Source organism: Hyla sarda, chromosome 8 (assembly GCF_029499605.1).
Source record: "Hyla sarda isolate aHylSar1 chromosome 8, aHylSar1.hap1, whole genome shotgun sequence".
NCBI lineage: Eukaryota > Metazoa > Chordata > Amphibia > Anura > Hylidae > Hyla > Hyla sarda.
Window position 1 is genome coordinate 186,254,019 of NC_079196.1, and position 22,190 is coordinate 186,276,208.

The window sequence follows — 22,190 nt, forward strand, 5'->3', positions numbered from 1 at the left end:
ATCCCAGGTCACTTGCCCGTTCCCGTCCCCTGCTGTCATGTGCTGGCGCGCGCGGCTCCGCTCTCTAGGGCGCGCGCGCGCCAGCTCCCTGAGACTTAAAGGGCCAGTGCACCAATGATTGGTGCCTGGCCCAATTAGCTTAATTGGCTCCCACCTGCTCCCTGGCTATATCTGGTCTCCTCCCTTGCACTCCCTTGCCGGATCTTGTTGCCCTTGTGCCTAGTGAAAGCGTTTTGTGTGTTTAAAGCCTGTGTACCAGAACTTCTGCTATCTCCCCTGACTACGAACCTTGCCGCCTGCCCCCGACCTTCTGCTACGTCCGACTTTGCTTCTGCCTACTCCCTTGTACCTCGCCTATCTTCAGCAGTCAGAGAGGTGAGCCATTGCTAGTGGATACGACCTGGTCACTACCGCCGCAGCAAGACCATCCCGCTTTGCGGCGGGCTCTGGTGAAAACCTGTAGTGGCTTAGAACCGGTCCACTAGCGCGGTCCTCGCCATCCCTCTCTGGCACAGAGGATCCACTACCTGCCAGCCGGCATCGTGACACGCCCTTTGCTCTGACTTCACTCAGGTGTTTGGATTTAAGCACCTGAACGGAAGAGCAAAGGCGTGGTTTGATGAAGCGCCTATAGGGGGCGTGAAATAGCTGTTACCTGTTTGTAGTGTGCTGCGTCCACACATGTCCTGTCTGCTGCTTCATTTCTTAAAATAAAGAAGAATTTTATGCTTCACGCAATCCGGTGGTGAGTGCCTCCTGTATCTGCTTTACATATTTCCATTTGAACTTTGCTTGAAGGATTGAGCACCCAAAAACCGGGACGTGCATGAGGTCCAATTGTACAATACCAGCTGTCACCTGCCTATAAACTGTGTGTGCAAGCTGTACCTTTGCTGAAGCTGTGCCGGTGTGAGGTGGTTTTTTGTGCCCCCGTAGATCCATGCGTCCGCTCCTCCCCCAGCTCTCCGAACATTTCCGAAGCTAGAACTGGGGGAGGGCAGAGCAAGGGGAGAGAGAAGGTCCACGCCCCCTCCCTCATCTCCCCTCCCTGAGCTCGGTTGCTCGGCTGGACGCAGATCTCTACGACATGCCCCCTCCCTGAGGACATAGATCGCCACGGCAGGTCCCCTCTCTCATCTCTCCTCCCTGAGGACGTAGAGCAGCGCTCCCAATGAGCTCTATGTGTAAAGGGTGACATACTGCACGGGCTAAAGGGGGACATTTAGCCCATGCAGTATGTCCCCCTTTAGCCCGTACAGTATGTCCCCCTTTAGCCCCTGCAGTATGTCCCCCTTTACACATAGAGCTCATTGGGAGCACTGCTCTATGTCCTCAGCTCGGGGAGATGAGGGAGGGGACCTGCCGTGGAGATCTATGTCCTCAGGGAGGGGGCGTGCCGTAGAGATCTGCGTCCAGCCGAGCTCAGGGAGGGGAGATGAGGGAGGGGGCGTGAACCTCCTCCCTCCCCTTGCTCTGCCCTCCCTGAGCTCTAGCTTCGGAAATGTTCGGAGAGCTGGGGGAGGAGCGGACGCATGAATCTACGGGGGCGCAAAAAAACACCTCACACTGGCCCTTCTTGCTTCTTCATTTGTGATTATATAAAGTGGTATTGCTGGAGCCCTAGGATAGACATTTAGGGTCTACTTACACGTACAGTATTCTGCGCAGATTTAATGCTCAGGATTTCAAGCTGTTTTCAGTCATTCAGTTTACATTAAAATCTGCAGCAGAAAATCCTGCTCATCAAATCTGCGTAGAATACTGTATGTGTGAATAGACCATTAAGCAGAAAAAAGTATAGGTAAAGTACTGGCCTCACGATCCTGATAGCTGGCCTTTAGATACCGTTCTGTATGCTCAAATTTCCGCATCAAGTGGATCCGCTCATCAGGGGAAAACACTCATTCAATGAAAGCGTGCCAGGAGTGAAAATTTTCTTAATGCCTGGTTCCCCATCAGAAAGAGCTGCACGACTTTCTATATTGATCAGTTTGTGTAACGTTTGTGTGACTTCCTGGCTTGTTGGGATTTCTGGGAGCAACCGTTTGCATAGTATACATTTGACTGCAGAGTCATGTAAACTAGGGATCGACCGATATCGATTTTTTAGGGCCGATACGATACTCTGTGGAGGTTAGGGCCGATAGCCGATAACTTATACCGATATTCCGGTATAAGTTATCGGCTATTTATATACCCCCCCCGGCAACACTGCTGCAGATCATTGATTTAAAGCGGGCGCTTTAAATCAATAAACTGCAGCAGCTTTTGCGTTGCCAGAGACGCCGCCGCCTCCACCTGCTTCTCTCCCCCTGCCTGTCCTGGGGTCCTCCTGAGTCCTATCCTATATATCCTATATAACTGAAACATGGAGAGGGGAAAGGAATTAGTCAGGGATCCTCGAATTTTAGTAAACACTGCCTTGTGAGGGAGTCAAGAGTTTTTTGCTCTGGATAAACAGAAAGGCTTTGACTGTATGTACGCTAAGTAGTGCGAGGGAAGGAACGTCATAGCGTGCCCTAAGGTCCTCCCAAGACAGAAAAATACCAGTTTGTGATTATAATAAATCTGATAAGGTGGCGATTCCCAGGGTTTTCCACAGTCTGATCTTTTTATTTATCACCCCCTGTGGGAGAGCCCATTCCCCTTATTTATCATCCCCTGTGGGAGAGAACTGCAGATTACACAATTAATGAACTGCCTTCCAGGTCCCCACAGTGTCCCGTACTAGCGCACTTCCTTTCTAGCTAGGGGAAAGCTCACTATGTTTGGAGTGTAAAAGCGCTACCAGGTTCCATGGACCAGCTAACTGCTGTTCTAGGTAAGTATTAGAGAAGTGGCTCATGTCCATTATCCAGTCCCTTATATGTCACAGCATAGCTGCGAGATTATACATACAAATATTGGGCATATTAAAACGACCCCTGCAGTTAAGGTAGAAACAGCTTACTAATCGCTATTCTAAGCCATTTTCTGTAGATCCCTTTGTATTTTTCTAAACAGGGGGGAAAAGTTAAGGGAATATACTGTTCCAGGAGTCCTGCTTTTACGTATGTCTAGGTATTTGATATGGTCACAGGAGATTGCAACTGGTGCATTAGGAAAGGATGGAATGGGTCTTTGACCTATAAAAAGTAGCTGACAGACACGTTCACTTTAAATCCTAAGAAGGATCCAAATAGGTGAAGAGCCTCCAGCACTGCAGCTACTTGCTCCACAGGGCATTCGAGAAATATAAGAAGCAGTCTACAAAGCAGGCGAGACGAGTTTCGTGGGAGCCCACTTTATGCCAGAGAAGCTCCCACAAAAGACAAAAGATGAAGTACCAGAGGCATTTAAATGGCTTTCTGACTGTGTGACTTAAACCATTACAGTAGGCTGTGTTTCCCCTTGTTTGTTGTTTGGGGTTTTTCCTTGCAAAGAGTGCCCAAATAAATATCACATTTGCCTCATGCCATTTTTGGAGCCAAAAAACGCTGTGGCTAAATCACAGCATGCAAAGACACAATGTAGGTGTAATATTGGAGGGGTGTTTTTTTTTTTTTTTCTTCCTCCCACAATTGAGTCACAACATGACTTGTAATGCTAAAGATGCAAGGGACAAAATGCCAAGAAAGAAAAAATGCCAAGACTATAACCTGCTATTTGGAAAAAAAAAAGCTGTGTGTAAACGTAACCTAGCAATTTTTGGGGCCGTATGATCCCAGCAATCTAAGTAATCAGCTGACAATTGCTTGTCTGTTGGCTGATCACTGGTCTTTTACATAGGGAAATATTTGGCCAAAATCCCCTTGTGTAAACAGCCCTCATGTCAAATACACGAAATGCTAATAGAACCTACTAGGGATCGACAAATATCGATTTTTATAGGGCCGATACCAATAATCTGTCACCTTTCAGGCCGATAGTTGATAACTTATACCGTAATAAGGAATAATAACTTATTTCAGTCCCCCCCCCCCCCCTCGGCGGGGCAGAAGCTGTTGCAGATCAATGATTTAAAGCGGGCGCTTTAAATCAATGAACTTCAGTGGCTTTTGCGGTGCCAGAGACCATCGCCACCCACTTCTCTCCCCTGCCTGTCCTGGGGTCATGAGTCTAACCACCACAGTTGCCCCATCACCCCCCCCCATCCTCTGCCCACATACAGCCGCCGCCCCCCATCCTCTGCCCACATATCGCCGCTGCCCCATCGCCTCCCCCCATCCCCGGTGTTATAATTACTGTTACGCTGAGCGCTCCGGGTCCCTGCTCCTCCCCGGAGCGCTCACAGCATTCTCTTATTCGCAGCGCCCCGGTCAGACCTGCCGACCGGGTGCGCTGCGATAATGCTCCCAGCCGGGATGCGACTCGCGATGTGCATCCCGACTCACTTACCAGACCCGTTCCCTGTCTGTGCTGTCCCGGCACGCGCGGCCCCGCTCCTTAGGGCGCGCGCGCCGGGTCCTTGCGATTTAAAGGTCCGGTGCGCCACTGGTTGGCGCATGTGGTTTTAATCAGTACTTTCACCTGTGCACTTCCCTACTTATACCTCACTTCCCCTGCTCTCCCTTGCCGGATCTTTTTGCCATTGTGCCAGCGAAAGCGTTTCCTTGTGTGTTCCTAGCCTGTGTTCCAGACCTCCTGCCGTTGCCCCTGACTACGATCCTTGCTGCCTGCCCTGACCTTCTGCTACGTCCGACCTTGCTCTTGTCTACTCCCTTGTACCGCGCTTATCTCAGCAGTCAGAGAGGTTAAGCCGTTGCCGGTGGATACGACCTGGTTGCTACCGCCGCTGCAAGACCATCCCGCTTTGCGGCGGGTTCTGGTGAATACCAGTAGCAACTTAGAACCGGTCCACCGACACGGTCCACGCCAATCCCTCTCTGGCACAGAGGATCCACCTCCAGCCAGCCGAATCGTGACAGTACATCCGGCCATGGATCCCGCTGAGGTCCCGCTGCCAGTTGTCGCTGACCTCACCACGGTGGTCGCCCAGCAGTTGCAACAGATAGCGCAACAAGGCCACCAGCTGTCTCAACTGACCGTGATGCTACAGCAGCTACTACCACAGCTTCAACAATCATCTCCTCCGCCAGCTCCTGCACCTCCTCCGCAGCGAGTGGCCGCATCCAGCCTCCGATTGTCTTTGCCGGACAAATTTGATGGGGACTCTAAATTTTGCCGTGGTTTTCTTTCACAATGTTCCCTGCATTTGGAGATGATGTCAGACCAGTTTCCAACTGAAAGGTCAAAGGTGGCTTTCGTAGGCAGCCTTCTGTCTGGGAAAGCCCTGTCATGGGCCACACCGCTCTGGGACCGCAATGATCCTGTCACTGCCTCTGTACACTCTTTCTTCACAGAGATTCGAAGTGTCTTCGAGGAACCTGCCCGAGCCTCTTCTGCCGAGACTGCCCTGCTGAACCTGGTCCAGGATAATTCTTCTGTTGGCGAGTACGCCATCCAATTCCGTACTCTCGCCTCCGAATTGTCCTGGAATAACGAGGCCCTCTGCGCAACCTTTAAAAAAGGCCTATCCAGTAACATCAAAGATGTGCTGGCCGCACGAGAAATCCCTGCCAACCTGCATGAACTTATTCATCTTGCCACCCGCATTGACATGCGTTTTTCCGAAAGGCGTCAGGAGCTCCGCCAGGATATGGACTTTGTTCGCACGAGGCGGTTTCTCTCCCCGGCTCCTCTCTCCTCTGGTCCACTGCAATCCGTTCCTGTGCCTTCCGCCGTGGAGGCTATGCAAGTTGACCGGTCTCGCTTGACATCCCAAGAGAGGACACGACGCCGCATGGAGAACCTTTGCCTGTACTGTGCCAGTACCGAACATTTCTTGAAGGATTGTCCTATCCGACCTCCACGTCAGGAAAGACGCACGCTGACTCCGCACAAAGGTGAGACAGCTCTTGATGTGAACTCTGCTTCTCCACGTCTTACTGTGCCTGTGCGGATTTCTTCTTCTACCTTCTCCTTCTCAGCTATGGCCTTCTTGGATTCCGGATCTGCAGGAAATTTTATGTTGGCCTCTTTCATCAACAGGTTCAACATCCCGGTGACCAGTCTCGCCAGCCCCCTCTACATCGCCTCTGTTAATAATGAAAGATTGGACTGTACTGTGCGTTACCGCACGGAACCCCTCTTAATGTGCATCGGACCCCATCACGAAAAAATTGAGTTTCTGGTCCTCTCTAACTGCACTTCGGAAATTCTTCTTGGATTACCGTGGCTTCAACGCCATTCCCCAACCCTCGATTGGACCACCGGGGAAATCAAGAACTGGGGTACTTCTTGCCACAAGGACTGTCTTAAGCCTGCTCCCTGTACTGTCAGTGAAGACCCTGTGGTTCCTCCGTTATCTGGTCTCCCCAAGGCCTATCTGGATTATGCTGATGTTTTTTGCAAAAAACAAGCAGAGACTTTGCCTCCTCACAGGCCTTATGACTGTCCTATTGACCTCCTCCCTGGTACTACTCCACCCCGGGGCAGAATCTATCCTCTGTCTGCTCCAGAAACACAAGCCATGTCGGAGTACATCCAAGAGAATTTAAAAAAGGGGTTTATCCGCAAGTCTTCCTCCCCTGCCGGAGCTGGATTTTTTTTAGTTTCCAAAAAAGACGGCTCCCTACGCCCTTGCATTGATTACCGCGGACTTAATAAAATCACTGTAAAAAACCGCTATCCCCTACCTCTTATCTCTGAACTCTTTGACCGCCTACGAGGCGCCCACATCTTTACCAAGCTGGACTTAAGAGGTGCATATAATCTCATCCGCATCAGGGAGGGGGACGAGTGGAAGACAGCATTTAACACCAGAGATGGACACTTTGAATATCTGGTTATGCCCTTTGGGCTTTGCAACGCCCCTGCCGTCTTCCAAGACCTTGTAAATGAAATTTTTCGTGATCTTCTATATACCTGTGTTGTGGTTTACCTAGACGATATTCTGATTTTTTCTGCTAACCTAGAAGAACACCGCCAGCATGTCCGCATGGTTCTTCAGAGACTTCGGGACAATCAATTATATGCCAAAATGGAAAAATGTCTCTTTGAATGCCAATCTCTTCCCTTCCTAGGATACTTAGTCTCTGGCCAGGGACTACAAATGGACCCAGAAAAACTATCAGCCGTATTGGATTGGCCACGCCCCTCTGGACTCCGTGCTATCCAACGTTTTTTGGGGTTTGCCAATTATTACAGACAATTTATTCCGCACTTTTCCACTATTGTGGCTCCTATCGTGGCCCTAACCAAGAAAAACGCCAACCCGAAGTCCTGGCCTCCTCAAGCGGAAGACGCATTCAATCATCTCAAGACTGCCTTTTCTTCTGCTCCCGTACTCTCCAGACCTGATCCATCTAAGCCCTTCTCGCTGGAGGTAGACGCCTCCTCGGTGGGAGCTGGAGCAGTACTCCTACAAAAAAATTCTTCCGGGCATGCTGTTACTTGTGGTTTCTTTTCTAGGACCTTCTCTCCGGCGGAGAAAAACTACTCCATTGGCGATCGAGAACTACTGGCCATAAAATTGTCGCTTGAGGAATGGAGGCACCTGCTGGAGGGATCCAAATATCCAGTTATTATATACACTGATCACAAGAATCTCTCTTATCTTCAGTCTGCCCAACGGCTGAACCCTCGCCAGGCTAGGTGGTCGTTGTTCTTTGCCCGTTTTAACTTTTAAATTAATTTCTGCCCTGCTGACAAGAACATTAGGGCTGATGCCCTCTCTCGTTCATCGGATGCCTATGAAGTGGAAGCTTCCCCGCAACACATTATTCCTCCGGACTGTCTGATCTCCACTACTCCAGCTTCCATCAGACAAACTCCTCCAGGGAAGACCTTCGTCTCTCCACGCCAGTGCCTCAAGATTCTCAAGTGGGGACACTCCTCACACCTCGCAGGCCATGCTGGCATCAAAAAATCCATCCAGCTCATCTCTCGATTTTATTGGTGGCCTACCCTGGAAGCTGATGTTGGTGATTTTGTGCGGGCTTGTACAGTCTGTGCCCGGGACAAGACCCCTCGCCAGAAACCTGCTGGTCTCCTCCATCCTCTGCCTGTTCCTGAACGACCCTGGTCTCAGATTGGTATGGACTTTATTACTGACTTACCGTTATCCCATGGCAACACAGTTATTTGGGTGGTCGTTGATCGATTCTCCAAGATGGCACATTTTATCCCTCTTCCAGGTCTTCCTTCTGCGCCTCAGTTGGCGAAACAATTTTTTATACACATTTTTCGCCTTCACGGGCTGCCCACGCATATCGTTTCGGATAGAGGCGTTCAATTTGTGTCTAAATTCTGGAGGGCCCTCTGTAATCAGCTCAAAATCAAATTAAACTTCTCATCTTCTTATCATCCCCAATCTAATGGGCAAGTAGAAAGAATTAATTAGGTTTTGGGTGATTATTTGCGACATTTTGTTTCCTCCCGCCAGGATGACTGGGCAGATCTTCTACCATGGGCCGAATTCTCGTACAATTTCAGAGTCTCCGAATCTTCCGCTAAATCCCCATTCTTCGTGGTGTACGGCCGTCACCCTCTTCCCCCCTTCCCACTCCCATGCCCTCTGGTCTGCCCACTGTTGATGAGGTGACTCGGGACCTCTCCACCATATGGAAAGAGACTCAAAATTCTCTCTTACAGGCTTCATCCCGGATGAAAAAACATGCCGATAGGAAAAGAAGATTTCCCCCCATTTTTTCTCCCGGAGACAAAGTATGGCTCTCCGCCAAGTATGTCCGCTTTCGTGTTCCCAGTTATAAACTGGGACCACGTTATCTTGGTCCTTTCAAAATCAAGTGCGAGATCAACCCTGTCTCTTACAAACTCCTTCTTCCTCCTTCTCTCCGTATTCCCAATGCTTTCCATGTCTCTCTCCTTAAACCACTCATCCTTAACCGCTTCTCTCCCAAAGTTGTTTCTCCCACTCCAGTTTCCGGGTCCTCTGACGTTTTTTCGGTGAAAGAAATCCTGGCATCCAAGACGGTCAGAGGTAAAAAAAAAATTTTGGTGGATTGGGAGAATTGCTGCCCAGAGGAGAGATCATGGGAACCTGAGGACAACATCCTGGACAAAAATCTTATCCTCAAATTCTCAGGTTCCAAAAAGAGGGGGAGACCCAAGGGGGGGGGGGGTACTGTTACGCTGAGCGCTCCGGGTCCCTGCTCCTCCCCGAAGCGCTCACAGCGTTCTCTTATTCGCAGCGCCCCGGTCAGACCTGTTGACCGGGTGCGCTGCGATAATGGTCCCAGCCGGGATGCGATTCGCGATGCGGGACGCATCCCGACTCACTTACCAGACCCGTTCACCGTCTGTGCTGTCCGGGCGCGCGTGGCCCCGCTCCTTAGGGCGCACGCGCGCCGGGTCCTTGCGATTTAAAGGGCCGGTGCGCCACTGATTGGCGCATGTGGTTTTAATCAGTACTTTCACCTGTGCACTTCCCTACTTATACCTCACTTCCCCTGCTCTCCCTCCCCGGATCTTGTTGCCATTGTGCCAGTGAAAGCGTTTCCTTGTGTGTTCCTAGCCTGTGTTCCAGACCTCCTGCCGTTGCCCCTGACTACGATCTTTGCTGCCTGCCCTGACCTTCTGCTATGTCCGACCTTGCTCTTGTCTACTCCCTTGTACCGCGCTTATCTCAGCAGTCAGAGAGGTTGAGCCGTTGCCGGTGGATACGACCTGGTTGCTACCGCCGCTGCAAGACCATCCCGCTTTGCGGCGGGCTCTGGTGAATACCAGTGGCAACTTAGAACCGGTCCACCGACACGGTCCACGCCAATCCCTTTCTGGCAGAGAGGATCCACCTCCAGCCAGCCGAATCGTGACAATTACCTATTCCCGGGGGTCCGCGATACTTCTGGCTCCGTAGCCATCCTGCGCTTTCACTGTGCCCACTTACGGTGACATTGCGTTGGGGACGTCACTCGTCATTGCGCAGCGCACAGCAACAGCGCAGGAGCCAGAAGGATTGCGGACCCCGGGAACAGGTAATTATAACACCGGGGATGGGGGGAGGCGATGGGGCGGCGGCGGTATGTGGGCAGAGGATGGGGGGGAGGAGATGGGGCAGCAGCATGTGGCCAGAGGATGGGGGGAGGCAATGGGGCAGTGGCGGCGATGGTAGTCTCTGGCCAGGGGGCGGGGCATTATCGGCATATCGGCAAGGTAATTGCCGATTCCGATAATGTCCAAAATTGCGATTATCGGCCAATAATATCGGCCAAACCGATAATCGGTCGATCCCTAGAACCTACCATACTGATATAATAATAGAATATACTGTAGCATTATAACAAGATGCAAACATAAACACAGCTGTAATGTTCATCCTATTGTAGCAGAAGGAAAGATGTGTTTCAGATGAGGAGCGTCTTCAATAAATAACTAATGTCTGTAACTCTAGATCTTAAACTGACCTCAATATACAGCAGCAGGATCGTCCTGAATTGAAGGTCTTTTCCATGTTGGTAACATATGTTTCTATCGGGATAGCGTAACGGCATAGTTAATATCTTTAAAAAAATCTTTTGTTTTTATAATCCAGCTAGGCTATTATTCCAGCTTCTAGTTCCCCCTAGATGTGACGTCTCTATGTGTTCTGTCTGTGTGGCCACATGATTGGCCACATGATGCCACTTCTGGAGGCTGAGCTTTGCTCGGCGGCCGGCGCCATTACTAAGGATTGTATGCACGGGGCCCACTCGTGTTCAGGTGTGTTATGGGATTATTTGTTTTATGATTAAACATTGCTTGTATAAATATCATACTGTAACCAAACTGTGACACCCCTAGGTGTTTTCCTGAAACACCTGTGGGGGTGGGCGTTCAGTGGTCTGGTCTTTTATGTTGCTAAATGTGGGTATTGCTTATGTAATTGTTGTTGCTCTTTTTGTACTTTTGCACATGCAATATATGTATTTGTCTGCTAATTCAGCTTTTGTCTACAGTATATTTTGTAGATATTTTTTGACCGGCCATTGTTGTCCCCTGTGTTCCAGTTGCCATGTGTCTTGTTTTTGTATATGTATTCATTATTTGTTGATGTGATGCACAATTTTAACATGATATAAAGTATATACATTTTAACATAAATTATTTATGCCGCAATCTTTTGGTTTGTAGGTTTATATTATTAGAGAGTAATCTAATAGATAGAGGTTCCTGTGTATACCTTGTGCTTACCTTTAGCTGATGTGGCATGCAGGGCTGTGGAGTCAGTAGATAAATGTTCCGACTCCGACTCCACAGTTCTTTGTACTTCCGACTCCGACTCCTCTATATTAATATGCAAATGTATTTAAAAACACTTACAGTTGAATCCAAGAAGCTGTTCCACCAAGTTCTTTTAAGCTCTTCTAGCAGAGAAATGTAGTTGGACAGAAGCTGCTGCCTACTCCTTTTTGTGTGCTGATCTGCTGCTGAAGATAGGGCAGTGGGAGGATCCAGCAAGGGGCATTTATTATAAAACATGATTTCATTAAAAGAATCCCATAGTCATGTTTAAAGTTTAAGCTAACAATCAGAGTTTACAGTAGACAGAATGCGGATGCTACAGGGAGACCACGGGGGGTCTCAGCAGCGGGCCCCCCCACGATCAGACATCTTATAAAATATTTTTGCCCGGAATACCCCTTTAATGCATGATCAATATCTAGCTATCACTTCAACAATCTGGCAGTCAACTTAAACCTTCTCACCTTCTACTACACACTATGAATCCTTTGGATTTGTTGGCATCATAAATAACACAAAGCAAGGCCAGCTAGTGTACGAAGCACATATAATATACCTAGGTGACACTAGTGAGTAAAGTCTATAGCATCCACCACCCGGTAATTTGCTTCAGGAACTGCTTCAAAAGCATCAAGCAAGATTATCCTATTTACTCTCCAGAGACCAAGTTACCAAGTGCTTCTAATATTACTGCCTCGGGCTAAGATCTCTTTCAGTGTGGAGACCTCTGAAAAACAAATACACCCTGAAGTGGTATAAAAGTTTATGAGGCCTTCATTGTCATACTTTATGCATTCTTAGGCTATCTTCACAGGGAGTAAAATGGAAGCAGAAAATACATGTGTATTTCAAGGTGTGTTTTACACATGTAATTTAGAGGATTTTTTTTTATTAGCAAGCATTTTTTTTTTAATCTTATTTGAAGCATATTTTCCAGCTTACTTTAGAATGCAGATTGTACTACCCTAAAAGTAGTTTATTGTAGAGGACTGTGCTGGACACTTCTTATCGCATTTTCTGTCCAGTGATTGAGGTTCGTTCCTGTCTGCTTTGCAGTGGGGGCTTCATAGTGGAGCAGATTTGTACTTATATCAGACTACTTTCTGGCATGACAGCCATGCAGACCAATTTGATCCAGTGTGCAGCATATGATCTGAACCCTGGCAGGCTGACCTCCTACCCCTTCAACCTCTGCAGCAATGCTGGCAGCATCTATTTCCTGAAGACAACCTATGGATATGACCCTGAGCACGTGCACTCAACTTCTGTGGTCAATGATGGTAAGGCCTGACCCTAGTGGAACCTGTCCTGTGAAATAGTTTCATGGTCTTGCCCACAGTGGTACAGCTCAGTTTCAGGGTCTTGGCAATCTTATTCATCTTAATGTAGAGCACCAATACCTTTTTAAAATTTTCAGAGAGTCATTTGCCATGAAATGCCACGTTGAACTTCCAGTGACGAGTATTAGAGAGTGTAAGAGCAATAACACCAAATTTAAGAACCTGCTCCCAATTCACACCTGAATCCTGGTAACACTAACGAGTCACATGACACCCCCAGGGAGGGAAAATGGCTGATCGGGTCCAATTTGGATATTTCCACTTAGGGGGGTACTCACTTTTGTTGCCACGGATTACACATTAATGGCTGTGTGCTGAGTTATTTTTAGGGGACCCAATATTAAATATTGTTATACAGGCTGTGCACTCACTACATTGTAGCAGAGGGTCATTTCTTCAGTGTTGTCACCATACAGAGTTCATAAACACAAGGCATAATACACATGGGTGTAACGAAAACTTGAGTATTAATGACAACAGTCATATTCTTATGCTCTCTAGGCTAATTTGCATATGAAGAGGGGTCAATTATGTCAGGTATGCATGGATTCAGGGTCAGACACTCTAAACAGCCATGGCCTTAGTTTATACACTAAAAAAAAGGTCCACTTTGAACGTAGTGACTCATTAAAAATGCCTATTGTATAACATTTGCAAATGATAGTTTTTTGAGTTGTATATAATTGGGAACATAAAATTATAGGCAATTCGAATTATCTTGAGCTGCCCTATTCCAGGTTAGGATTTCACATGACCTGGGTAATGGCTGTAGGTAAGCACAGGAATATCGATCCAGTATACATATAGCAAACACTGATAACTGGTGGTAGAATACACTATCCTATCCCACAAATAAAGCATATACTGCAGTGCCCAAATGTACTAAATAAATAAATTTTGTCAGATCTATTCACCAATACAGTGGGGCAAAAAAGTATTTAGTCAGCGACCAATTGTGAAAGTTCTCCCACTTAAAAAGATGAGAAAGGCCTGTAATTGTCATCATAGGTATACCTCAACTATGAGAGACATAATGAGAAAAAAAATCCATAAAATCACATTGTCTGATTTTTAAAGAATTTATTTGCAAATGATGGTGGAAAATAAGTATTTGGTCAATAACAAAAGTTCATCTCAATACTTTGTTATATACCCTTTGTTGGCAATGACAGAGGTCAAACATTTTCTGTAAGTCTTTACAAGGTTTTTACACACTGTTGCTGGTATTTTGGCCCATTCCTCCATGCAGATCTCCTCTAGAGCAGTGATGTTTTGGAGCTGTCGCTGGGCAACATGGACTTTCAACTCCCTCCAAAGGTTTTCTATGGGGTTGAGATCTGGAGACTGGCTAAGTCACTTCAGGACCTTGAAATAATTTTTACGAAGCCACTCCTTCGTTGCTCGGGTGGTGTGTTTGGGATCAATGTCATGCTGAAAGACCCAGCCACATTTCATCTTTAATGCCCTTGCTGTTGGAAGGAGGTTTTCACTCAAAATCTCACAATACATTGCCCCATTTATTCTTTCCTTTACACAGATCAGTCATCCTGGTCCCTTTGCAGAAAAACAGCCCCAAAGCATGATGTTTCCACCCCCATGCTTCACAGTAGATATGGTGTTCTTTGGATGCAATTATACACAAATATATTCCTGCCAAAGTTCACAATGTGAATTGTGTATTCCCACTAGGGAGTTACACCTCTCCCAACTTAAGCTTCAATGTATTTACACACTGTGGGCTGAGAAAATACTGACTAATGTTCCATTTAAATTTAGACCCAGCCGGGTAGCAACTCACAATTACGATGTTCGTATCTTGCTTTTTCATTTTCATTTATTGTAGAAATTTCATAATAAATCTTCTTACAAAGTGCAGCTTAGTATCAAAAACAGATGGATCTGAGCTGAGATGTCCTTCCTGCTCAACACCTTGGACGCAACTGCGTTTTGGGTGCGTGCCCCCTTAGTCATGCACATGTGAATACATTGTTCTTTGGATGCAACTCCGCATTCTTTCTCCTCCATGTTAGGATTCGGCTAGCTGGATGTGGATCCTCTGTGTCAGCGAGGGATTGGCGTGGACCGTGTCGGTGGACCGGTTCTAGGTTGCTACTGGTTTTAACCAGAGCCCACCGCAAAGCGGGATGGTCTTGCAGCGGCGGTAGCAACCATCTCGTATCCACCGGCAACGGCTCAACCTCGCTGACTGCTGAGAAGGCGTGGGACAGAAGGACTAGGCAGAGGCAAGGTCAGACGTAGCAGAAGGTCGGGGCAGGCGGCAAGGTTCGTATTCAATAGCAATAGCAAGAGGTCAGGTACACTGGTAAGGCAAACACAGTAATTGCTTTCTCAAGGCACAATGGCAACAAGATCCGACAAGGAAGTGCAGGGGAAGTGAGGTTAAATAGACAGGGAGCAGGTGGAGGCTAATTAGACAGATTGGGCCAGGCACCAATCATTGGTGCACTGGCCCTTTAAATCTTAAAGAGCCGGTGCACGCGCGCCCTAGGGAGCGGGACCGCGCGCGCCGGGACAGCACAAACGGGGAACGAGTCTGGTAAGTGACTTGGGATGTGATTCGCGAGCGGGCGCGTCCCGCTATGCGAATCGCATCCCCGCCGGCAGTGTCAGTGCAGCGCTCCCGGTCAGCGGGTCTGACCGGGGCGCTGCAGAGAGAGGAACGCCGCGAGCGCTCCGGGGAGGAGCAGGTTTCTGGTGTCCTTCGACAGCTCTTTGGAGTTTGGAGTGTGACTGTTTGAGGTTGTGGACAGGTGTCTTTTATACTGATAACAAGTTCAAACAGGTGTCATTAATACAGGTAATGAGTGGAGGACAGAGGAGACTCTTGAAGTTGTTACAGGTCTGTGAGAGCCAGATTTCTTGCTTGTTTGTAGATGACCAAATACTTATTTTCCACCATAATTTGCAAATAAATTCTTAAAAAATCAGACAATGTGATTTTATGGATTTTCTTTTCTCATTATGTCTCTAATACTTGAGGTATACATATGATGAAAATTACAGGCCTCTCATCTTTTTAAGTGGGAGAACTTGCACAATTGGTGGTTTACTAAATAATTTTTTGCCCCACTGTATGGGCACAGTGCAGGTATACGGCAGTATGTGCCAGAATACCTTCTATTGAAATCAATAAAATGCATGATCTCTGGCAGCCTGAAATTAGACAGGACATTTTATGCCAGTAAACAAGCCCACCATCATCTTGTTCTTTATTTTGTTACATTGGCTCATTTTATACTCTAGGTTATATTCTGTAAAGTTTGGGTCATAGAGTGCATTGTCATAGTTTCATAAATCATGTACAGTAAATACCTGGCAACATGACCATTTAATTATAAAGTGACAGGCAAGCATTATGATTAATTATAAGGGTGTAGTCTATCATAACCTTTTGTCTGGGGAAAAGAGAAAAAAAACCTGATAAATCCGCAACAATCACAGAGATGTCTGCAAAAATATAACCTGATCTGAAGACTTGTTATGTCGGGCTATTGAAGTGAGATTGAGGTGGGGTGGATTGAGAAAAATCACAAAAAAGCACAACCAGGATTGTACAATTGGAAAAAACTCATCAAGCTACAAACTTATTACAGAAAGACTAAAAAAAGGATTTAGAGAAAACAGGAAAGGACCTGCGTCCTATGTCAAACCGTTTCCTGCACATCCTCTCTATAAATAATAATGAAGGATCATGAGAAATCTTCTCTTTGATGGGTAATCCAATCGTGCCTAGAAATTTTCATTTTCCATTGTTATGTTTTTAAAAGGGGTTGACCAGGCTCATTTTTTTTTCAAAAATAGCACCACATGTTTCCACAGGCTATATGTGGTATTGCAGCCCAGCAACAACTTCAAAAGGCGACCATTACACAATGAAGAATATACACTCTAAACAAAAGTATTGGGACACCTACACATTACATTACCTGGAGATTTTAGGACTTCCCATTCTAAATCCATAGACATTAATATGGAGTTGGTCCGTTTTGGAAATATAGTTGCTTTTACTTTTCTGAAAGAAATTTGTACAAGATTTAGGAATGTGTCTGTGGAAATATTTGCGCATTCATTCAGAAAAGCATTAGTGAGGTCAGACACTGTTGTTGAATGAGGAGGTTTGGCTTGCAATCCCAATTCTAGTTCATCGCAATGGTGTTGGATGGGACTGAGACTAGGACTCTGGCAACCAGTAAAGTTTTATCTCACTAATAAATTATTTTCACTTATTATAAAACCCATATAGCGCTGGTATTTATTCATTTATTTTAGTTTTTTATATAAATAAAAAATCCATAAATAAATAAATAAAATAAAAGATCTATAAAAATACCTGGCAGCAAAATTTTTGGGCAATAAACATCAATATAAAACCCAAGCGCTGGTATAACAATAATTATAACTTATAACTTACCGTATATGCCGGCGTATATGCCGGCGTATAAGATGACTTGGCGTATAAGACGACCCCCAACTTTTACAGTCAAAATATAGAATTTGGGATATACTCGCCATATAAGACTACCCCTCCTACCGCGATGTACGGTACCTTGTAGTTCCCCCCACATTAGGTAGGCATCATGTTCCCCCACATTAGGTAGGCAGTATAGTTCCCCCACAATAGTAGGCAGCTCCCCCACAATAGGTCGGGAGTCACCCCACATTAGTAGGCAGCTCCCCCACATTAGTAGCAGTTCCCCCACATTAGTAGGCAGCTCCCCCACATTTGTAGGCAGCTCCCCCCACATTAGGCCAGCAGTTCCCCCACAATAGTAGGCAGCTCCCCCACATTTGTAGGCAATTCCCCCACAATAGTAGGCAGTTCCCCCACAATAGTAGGCAGCTCCCCCCACATTTGTAGGCAGCTCCCCCCACATTTATAGGCAGCTCCCCCCACAATAGTAGGCAGCTCCCCCCACATTTGTAGGCAGCTCCCCCCACATTTGTAGGCAGCTCCCCCCACATTAGGTCAGCAGTTCCCCCACAATAGTAGGCAGCTCCCCCCTCATTTGTAGGCAATTCCCCCATATTAGGTCAGCATTTCCCCCACAATAGTAGGCAGTTCCCTCACAATAGTAGGCAGCTCCCCCCACATTTGTAGGCAGCTCCCCCAACAATAGTAGGCAGCTCCCCCCACATTTGTAGGCAGCTCCCCCCACATATGTAGGCAGCTCCCCCCACATTTGTAGGCAGCTTCCCCCCCCACATTAGGTCAGCAGTTCCCCCACAATAGTAGGCAGCTCCCCCCACATTAGATTGGCAGCTCCCCCCAACAGACATACAGTTTCCAGCCATATACAGTGTATGGCTGCAGGCTGTATGTCTGTACTGGTCTGCCCCCACAGTGTTCCGATCACCGCTCCTCTGGCCCGGGTCACCATCTACTGCTATGGCCTATGGACCATAGCAGTAGGTGCCGGGACCGGGAAGCGGTGACCGGATCACTTAAGATAGCACGGCCGGTCACTCACCAGGCCCCGGTCGGCGCGCATCCTCCTGTGGTCCTCCTGGTCCTGTGCTCCTCTGCCTCTATGGTTGTAGGCACGTGACGTCACTGACGTCCCGTGCGTACAACCATAGAGACGGAGGACCGGAGCGCAGGAGGACCGAAGGAGGATCGCAGGAGGACGCCGGGGAATGGTAAGTGACCGGCGGACATCCTTATGTCCCGAAAAGATTTTTCGGGACACAGGGATGTCTGGCATAGGAATACCTATGATTATCTGCCCGGGCCGGCTCCCGTGTGTGGCTGCAGGTGGGGGCCGGCCAGAGCAAGTAAAAACTAATACTGTATACTAAAAACCAGGGGGCCTCCAGCTGTTGTAAAACTACAACTCCCAGCATGCCCGGACAGCCTTTGCCGTGCTGGGAGTTGTAGTTTGACAACAGCTGGAGGCACCCTGGTTTTTAGTATACAGTATTAGTTTTTACTTGGTCTGGCCGGCCCCCGCCTGCAGCCACACACGGGAGCCGGCCCGGGCAGATAATCAGAAGTTTTCCTATCCCGGACCTCAATACCCGGCGTATAAGACGACCCCCGACTTTTCAGAAGAAAATTCAGGGTTAAAAAGTCGTCTTATACGCCGGGATATACGGTATAAATATAACTGCAATGATACATACAGTTGAGATCAAGGTGAACCAGAATACAAACAATTCTCTTCTGCTTGTATTTAATGTATGGCATGTAACAATTTCTATACAATACAACCACAAGGTAATGATCTAGGCACCAACCCAATACTGCACTGGATATATGGATACCTGGTCCGTACAGTCCCTGTAAGCCGTTCCTGATATCCTCTTCGGTGCAATCACACAAGTAGAAAACAGTAGACGTATGAAACAAAGTAGGAACTGCGGAGCACTCACCGGGTCTTTTCAATCAGGGGCTTCTTTATTGTATCTTCATACACACAGGTTACATGCAGGGGAGAGAGATGGTAAGGACGCGGGGGTATACAAGACATCGATGGAGCGTTTGCACTACGGAGCGCTTCGTCAGGCCGATGCTTGATGACGTGAAGGAAGAGGTGTGTTATGTAACAGGTGAGGATTATCACAGGTACATATTAACCTTCTATTCACCAGAGTGAAGTGTAACATATAAGGTGCATAACAACCTTCTTGCTTTAACGAGTTCTTTTGTGATGACTTGAGTAAAAGAAACCCTTATGTCCTCATGTACCTTCGATATATAAACATGTGTGCATGAGATTAAATCAATGCACTCACTTCAAATTTATCATTAAGGCCTAAAGGACCTGTGGCTTCAGTTCGGAGGATCCAAAGGGCTTCTTTTCTCAATAGTTCTTGCTCTTTAGTATAACCTTGCTTGGGGACTTCTACTCGCTCGATTACCAAAAATTTCAAAGCTTCTGGGTTATTGCCGTGGGTTTCTGACATATGGAAAACAAGGCGTAGAGCTCCTATCCCTGTTTTAAGGGATCTCATATAATATAATGTTTAATTAAATTTTTCCTGAAATTCATAATGAATTCCGATTTGTCAGATTCGATTCGCTCATCCCTAATGCAAACCATGAATAAAACTTGTGACAGAGAAGCTGTACATGATGTGTTAATTACTGTGTGTAATGCAGCCATTCCTCTGATATATTTTCTGATATGGGGGACATCGAGCACATGGAAGTAGTCCTCCCAATTTTAAGAGTGTGCTTGGTAGTCTTCGAAATTTATTAAGCATTCTGTCCATATTGTGTATAGGCAAAATTGTTGTACAGAATGAAAATTACATGGCTGCTTCATTATAAAAACATCCTCAGGTCTGTCTATTGGTTGTTAGATTGTAGCTAAGACTAATTTCTTGCAATGGAGCTGAGCTGCAATATCAGACACAATTTCATTAAACTCCATTTAGAGCGGTCCAGGCTCCAGGGCATCTAAAATGGCGGATCCACATGTGAGGACATGGGGAAAGGAATTCTGGGAAGGCGGGAATAAGGGTAGGTGGGATGACCCTGAATCACATGCAGCATGCAGCCTATCAGCAGCCAGTCACTCCCTGTGATGTCACAGCCCTATATAATCGGTAGCCATCTTGCAGCCAGTCACTTCAGCCTTGCAGAGAGATAGATAGGAACAGACAGACAGTGCTGTGTGTTGGCCAGAAAAACTTTTTTCCAGCAGCAATTCACCTCCTAGTCACATCGGCATTCTATTGCACAGAGGGACAGTCACTACAGTGTTCTATTACAGAAAGGGACAAAGAGCAGTGTGTTGCATAGTGTGTTGCACAGAACAGCAGCAATTCAGCTCAAGCACAAATCCTGCCTAGAAGCACTGATTGAGAGAGCGAGTGCAATTTTAGGTGTAGTACACAGAGACTGTGTGCTGCAGCACTGGTGTGTACTGCTGGTGTTGTACACAAATAGTTTTTATAAGTGTACTGGAGCGCATTGTCCTCCCCTCATAAGTGCATACCACATACGTACATCTAAGTGGTGTACAATTTTGTTCCTGTTAAAGTCTCAAGGGCCTAGATACTATGAAAGGCAAGGCAAAAGTATTCACCAGCTGGTGTTGTACACAAATAACTTTTTATGCGTACTGTAGCGTATTGTCCTCCCCTCATAGGTGCATACCACATAATTACTTCTAAGTGGCGTACTATTTTGTTCCTGTTAAAGTCTCAAGGGCCTAGATACTGTGAAAGGCCAGGCAAAAGTACTCACCGGCTGGTGCGGGGCACAAATACTTTTTCAAGCGTACTGTAGCGCATTATCCTCCTCTCATAAGTGCATACCACATACCAAGGGCCTAGATACTGTGAAAGGCAAGGCAAAAGTATTCACCAGCTGGTGTTGTACACAAATACCTTTTTATGCGTACTGTAGCGCATTGTCCTCCCCTCATAGATGCATACCACATAATTACTTCTAAGTGGTGTACTATTTTGTTCCCGTTAAAGTCTCAAGGGCCTAGATACTGTGAAAGGCCAGGCAAAAGTACACACCTGCTGGTGTTGTAGACAAATACTGTTTTAAGCGTGGTGGAGCTTATTGTACTCCCCTCATATAAGCACTAAGTATGTCTGGCAGAGAAGTGCCAGGATGTGCACAGAGGAGTGGCAGAAGCCTAAATTCATCAGGCAGAGGTCACAGCAGACTAGGGGCAAGTGGCAGGAGAAGTCACTGCGAGAGGCCTGAGCTCCCAGTATCAGCTAGCGGTCGTGTCTTGACCAGCAACCCATCTGCTGTCATCGATTGGTTAACGCGGTCATCCACTTCATCACAAGTGGCATCTGACACCCCCAGTGAACAGTTCCTCAGACACAACCCTCAGTTGGCATGGCCAGGGAGCAGTCCCTGTCCTCCCATTGTCTCTGTCCTATGCTGTTCCCTCCCCCAAAGAAGTATCTTATGCTGTGGGTTCAGCTCCACTATTTAGTGAGGACGATCTAGAGGACAGTCAGCAGCTACTGCCCAGTCAAAAAGTGGAGGAGACATCCACCGCTTCCTCTGCTAGGAGGGCAAGTAATGATGAGGAGAGTGGCGTGGGAGGTGGTGTTGTGAGCATTCACGCTCCTGAAGCAGACACTGTTGAGGAACCTGAGGAGGACATCAGTGACGTTCAGACACAACTCAATGATGATGATGCCTATAGCACTTGGGAGCTGGGTGCAGAAGGGCCTTTATCATCATCAGGAGAAGAGGGTTGCAGGTTGCCCGTGAGGCAGCAGCTGAGCCAGCAAGGTGGTAGCATGATTGGCAGTCAGCATGGCGTCAGAAGTGGAAAGTCTGGAGCAAAATGTGCCCGGGGTAGACCACCTGCTTCGCGACAGCCTACCTTACCCTGAGGTAGTGGAACAGGGGTTCCTGGAGTCAGCGGCAGTAGCAATCAGTGCAAACTGTTGGTGGGAAAATCAGCTACTCAGCGGTGTGGCAGTTTTTTATCAAGCATCCGGAGGAGGTTAACATGGCCACATGCAAGATGTGTTGGCAGAAGGTGAAGTATGGCCAGGGCCCCAATGTTGGCACCACGGCCCTGTGTCAACATATGCAGTGTGTCCATGAAGTGGCCTGGGAGAACCGTGGCTCCGATGTGGTGGTCCAGCCTGCTGCATCACCCAGTGGCACGCCGCTCCGTT

At 47.3% G+C, this 22,190-nt stretch overlaps 1 protein-coding gene across 4 annotated transcripts in view; it reads left to right on the plus strand.

Annotated features, from left to right (window-relative positions):
• The window catches only part of LOC130284196 (oncomodulin-like), a 52,174-nt gene that overhangs the window by 13,361 nt on the left and 16,623 nt on the right, over nucleotides 1-22,190 (plus strand). For 2 of the 4 annotated variants that reach the window (XM_056534310.1, XM_056534308.1), the window contains exon 2: nucleotides 19,002-19,130. The exons of 1 other annotated variant lie outside the window; for it this stretch is intronic. The gene's annotated coding sequence lies outside the window, so the exon portion shown is untranslated. Of the gene's footprint in view, nucleotides 1-10,611; nucleotides 10,702-19,001; nucleotides 19,131-22,190 lie in introns of those variants that run through there. One more of the 4 variants, XM_056534309.1, reaches the window with a different exon arrangement.